Below are 5,238 nucleotides of genomic sequence, written 5' to 3' on the forward strand. Positions count from 1 at the left end.
CCCTCCCCCTCCCTGCTATAGCCTGTGTCAACTGTGCTGTTATTAATAACAGCCTGTGTCTGTTATTAAGCTTATCCAGTGAAACTGTAACTCTGCTTATGTCACTGTTGGGTCACTATTTTATGAGCTTCATTAGGGAAGGGACAACTTCTGACTCATCTCTTTATCCTCATGAACTGGCGCAGAATCTGGTACATAACAAATACTCAATAAGGTATCCAATGAGAAAATGAACAAAGGGGTTGATGGAGTAGACTTCTGACCTGATGGACTCAACAGTATATGTTGAATGCTCACTCTGCTCCAGCCTCCACTGTGGGCTCTGGTCACTGAGCAGGAATAAAGCAAAGCCCACGAGCAAGTGAACTGAGGGAAAAACACAAAAATGTGGAGGGAGAAATAAAAGCAGACTTGAGGTAAATGAAACATCATGAACCAGCACTTCATATATTCAATAATGTTGATACTTTAGAAGGGACCTCATGCCTCTTCACAGCCAATTTTTTCCACATGTGAGGGGAGGATTTACTTACCATTTATTAGGATTGATTATAGTCTTGCTTCTTCATTTCCTGTTTTTCATGATACTTTTAATCTATGAATCACTTGCCTGAATTTGCCTTTCTCCATAATCTCTCAAAAGTGGATTGAACTGGTTTTCCAACTCTTTACTAAGAGAAAGACCAAGATCCAAGATCACAGAGTACCGTGGGTTAAAGCCTTCACCATGCCTTCTTCCAAAGTACCTTCTCATTCAGGACCACAGTCATCATTATGTTCTTCTACAGGAATTAAATGGAAAAGATGAGAAAGGAAAACAAAAAACAGGGCTCTTTAGGAGATGTTACTCAAACATTCCCAAATGGGAGTGCCTATGTTTGAGTCATTACTGCACTGTTAGGAACACCCTGAGCCTCACAGATAGGAGGGATTGAGGCATCAACATGCAACAACACTACTGTGATGCCAACAAGCCATTCTAGGTCACTTATGCAAATGATGCAAAAGTTATCCAAACAAACATAAGGGAACATGGCAGTCACTGCAGAACATTTAAGAATCCACAGCCTCAAGGTCCTCGGCTATCGGTGTTAATCAAACACTCATGTCCTCTTAATGTGGCCATATTTTCAAAAATAAGATTAATATCCTTCATTGACTCTTTCTATTCTGAAAACCAGTTTCTAGTCACGGTTGACCCTTTCCCCTATTTGCCCAATGATATCATCCAATTGAACAATCACTTCCCCGTGGATTGCTCCCAATTCTTAAACCAAGGGCTAAGACTTCCGTTGTAATCTTCTAGCCGGATATCTGGATGTCTCTCCAATACCGCAAAGCAAACATCTTTAAAACCAAACTCATTCTCTTCCTCTGCAAACTAGTTCTTCCACCCAACTTCCCAGCTTCCATTAATCATGCCACTCTTCCACTAAATGAAAACCTTCCCTCTATTCACCTTCCCTTCTCTCCCGTTCTTCATTTCTGTTAAGAGATTTTCTAATACCCATTTCCAACATATTATTCCAACCCATCCTCCTTAACATTTAACTCCTTTTATTCTCACTGCCTCCAACCTAGTTCAAACTCTTTTTCTTCTCACCTGGACTTAGCAAGCACTATTACTGGGGAAAGAAAATTTTACCACCAGACAGATTTGTATTCAAATCCTGGTTTCATCTCTTTCTAGTTGTGTGATTTTCAGGATTTTCCCAAGCCCTCTAACCTTCAGTTTGCTCCCTTAAATGATGGCTTATTTCATGAGAACATAAACAATGTATGTTAAAGTGCCTGGCACATCATTGCTCAAAGATCAATGACTCTTTTCCCCACTCCCAAAGTGTTCTTGTCATGTCTTTTCCACACTCGTAAACTTCAAATGATTTCCCTTTTTCTACAAAACCAAGATCCAGCTACTTATTTGCCCTCCACAGTATCACCCAAGCTACTTTCCCAGCTTCCATTTCCCAAAGTCAGCCTCTCCATCATCCTCAAACATGCCCACACTTTCACGATGCTTATCTTCCCACTGTATATGACTTTCCCATTACTCCCCACCGTCAAAACCTACCTATCCTTTAAGAAACAACATAAATGCCACCTCCTCCAAAAGGTCTAATTCTGATATTCAAATAGGTGTTCTGGGGGACTTCCCTGGTGGTCCAGGGATTAAGAATCTTCCCTGCAATGCAGGAGACATGAATTTGATCCCTGGTTGGAGAACAAAGATCCCACATGCCTTGGAGCAACTAAGCCCATGCACCTCAACTACTGAGACTGCAAGCCATTAACTAGAGAGTCTTCGTGCCACAACAAAAATTCCCACGTGACTCCACAAAGGTCCTATATGCCAAAACCTCACACAGCCAAAAACAAATAAATAGATATTAAAAAAATATATATGTGTTCTACCTTTGAGTGCCCACTTTACTTTCTTAATATCTACACTATGGGATTTATCATATTCTGCTTCATACTATGATCTCAAGCATCCTGTTTCATTCTATGTTTGGAACTGTGAAGTAACTTCTTATTCACCTCCAAAGCCTACTACTTTTCACTTATTTGAGACTCAGGAAATGAGCAGAATTGATTGTAAGTATACACATCCCTAGAAAAGTTGCCTTTTCAAATTTGATGCAGGCAATCATTTTTGTCTATTTTAACCAATGGTATATTCCGATGCCTAGAAGAGTGCTTAAAACAGAGTCAGTGCTCCCAAACTATCTCCTGAATGACTTTAAAATCCCAGATTAGTTTTTGAGCCCCCCAAAATCCCATATAATCCAATTTTTAAAATCATGCCAATGATTAATAGTAACACCTAAGTTCTGCACAGTCTCCTCATCTCCCACTGAGAACATCCTGTCACGTGTAATTGACATGAAATGGGTGCCTGCTGTCCACCCAGGGAGAACCCTCGGAGGAAGAGAGCCTGGTCCCCATGCCCTCAGGTACCCTTCACCAAACAGGCCTCTCGACAGCTGCCTGGTGGCCTGCCATTCTCCACACGCACCTTTCTCTCTGGCCAAGACACCCGGCCTGCCGGTTAGCAGGGCCCATAAATTAACGCCTGAGAGAACAATCACAGGAACGCTGGCCTCTGAAGTCAAGGCCAGCCAGCAGTGTGATTCGGGCACTGAACGTCGCCACCCTCTGCTTCCGTCAGAATCCTGAGAGAAGTCACTTGCCAGCCCAGCCAGTGTCAGAAAAACAGCGCTGAGCTGCTGGCCAAGCTCCCACACGCACAGGCTGTGGACACCATCTTGCTAACTGACAAAGCTTTCAGCTGTGCCTGCCGAGTCAGCCTGTTCGCTCCCTGCTGTGGAAGGTGGGAGGAGAGAGGGAGCGAGGAGACCAAAACCTTTCAAGTCAGACAGACCAGGTTCTGAATGCTGGCTCCCCCACTAACTGGCCGCACAGCGGGGGGCATTTTATCAGCCTCCCGGGCTGCAGATTTCTTATCTCTGAAATAATACCTACCTGACAGCGCTGTTGCAGAAATGAATGGGGATCTATGTAAAGCACCAGGCACTAGGATTGCTGGTGGCATATTGCTATTAATAGATTAGAGCATCAGAGAAACTAACCACAGGAGATGAAGCCAGCATTTCTAACACAATCCCAGAAGTTCACCTTTACTAATTCACTAGAATATGGCCCATTTTGTCCCTTGGAAGGATAATGACAGATTTCTAAGAAAAATAAGCAAGTGTTAATCCTAAGCATTCTGAATCCAGCTGACAAAAACTTGCAGACGGAATTTTGGAACTTACCCCTGGCAGAAAGTTCACGGGCTTGACCTCATTTTCCCTCAGCCCCAAACCTCAAAACTCAACGAACAGTGCCCCGCTGCCTCGAAGTCCTGCCACCAACAAAGACGGCCCACTTCTCAGCAGTTTGCCTGCTCTGCTCCCATCCTGTGATCACCCTCTCCTCTCAACCAACACGCACACGCCAGACCTCCTGAGTCATCCTGACCCATCCTCAGAACTCACTCAAACTCACCCTCCTCACCTTCATTCCCAGGACTTCGAGGCTCCAGAGAGGGGAAGTGCAGAAGAAGGGACTTTTTTCCACAGCAGCCACAATCTGAGAAACTACCAACACGTTTGGCAATCAGGGAAACTTACTCAACTGTCACTTCTTGTTCTTACTCGTTAGGTAAGTAAAGTCCCTAGTCTGATAGCATTTGAAATACATCCTTTCTAAGGTTTATCTTGTATGCTACGTCTTATACAGATCATAGTACATAAATCACACAGACTGCAAATGTTATATGTCCCTTCTTATGAGCCATCCTGGGTGATGGAGTCATCATGTGCCGCACTGTAGGATTTTCTGCTGAGCTCCTTATCTGATTCTGTGATACCCAAACTGACACTAATTCTGGAACTTTCTCCCCACTGGCTAAGGAAGACAGTATCTTTACTTTTCAATTGTGGAGCTGGCTCCTGTATCTAAAACCAAAATGGAGGAGTCATTTGAGAATTACCTCAGGCACCATGTTCTATCGCTCAGTCGTGTCCAACTCTTTGTGACCCCATGGACTGTAGCCTGCTTGGCTCCTCTCTGTGGGGATTCTCCAGGCAAGAACACTGGAGTGGGTTGCCATGCCCTCCTCCAGGGGATCTTCCCAACCCAGGGATCAAACCCAGGTCTCCTACACTGCAGGCAGATTCTTTACCAACTGAGCCACGAGGGAAGCCCGGGAGTCCTGGAGTGGGTAGCCTATCCCATATTCTATAGCACCCACCTTATTTGCTTATTCTCAGCTTTCATGGGAGGTCTTCAAAGTTGCCTAGCTTCATTCAATCATCTCTTCTTCTCCTAGCCTCAGCCCACATCATTTCTCATCTATCTGTTGCAATCATCCATGAACTCTTGTATCTGCCTCCAGGCCCACTCACTTTAGCCCTATTCTCCTCCTATATCTTCACAGCAGAGCAATCATTCTGGACAGCAGGTCTTCCTAAATTACTACATTACTCTCCTCAAACACTTAAAGGTTCCCACTGCCACAAACAATCCAAACTCCTATGAGTGGCTAGTGAAGCTCTTTATGATCTCATCCCCGCCATCTTATCTTTCGCCACAGGCTTGTTCTGTCCTGTGCTAACTACCAAACACATCGCACTGTTTCCCATCTCCATACCTCCTACTAGGCAGTCCTCTCTGCCAGGGAAAGGAACATCCTTTCCCACCTACCTTCCAAACCTGGAAAGCTCTGAGTCCTCT

At 44.4% G+C, this 5,238-nt stretch overlaps 1 long non-coding RNA gene across 1 annotated transcript; it reads right to left on the reverse strand.

The window, feature by feature from the left end:
- Nucleotides 1–269: 269 nt before the first annotated feature.
- On the reverse strand, nucleotides 270–3,868 carry LOC133041463 (uncharacterized). The gene is made up of 3 exons (XR_009689246.1): nucleotides 3,777–3,868; nucleotides 534–782; nucleotides 270–366 (listed from the first exon to the last, which is right to left on the reverse strand). It is a non-coding gene; the product is annotated as an uncharacterized LOC133041463 (long non-coding RNA).
- Between the last annotated feature and the right edge of the window lie 1,370 nt (nucleotides 3,869–5,238).

Source organism: Dama dama, chromosome 3 (assembly GCF_033118175.1).
Source record: "Dama dama isolate Ldn47 chromosome 3, ASM3311817v1, whole genome shotgun sequence".
Lineage (NCBI taxonomy): Eukaryota > Metazoa > Chordata > Mammalia > Artiodactyla > Cervidae > Dama > Dama dama.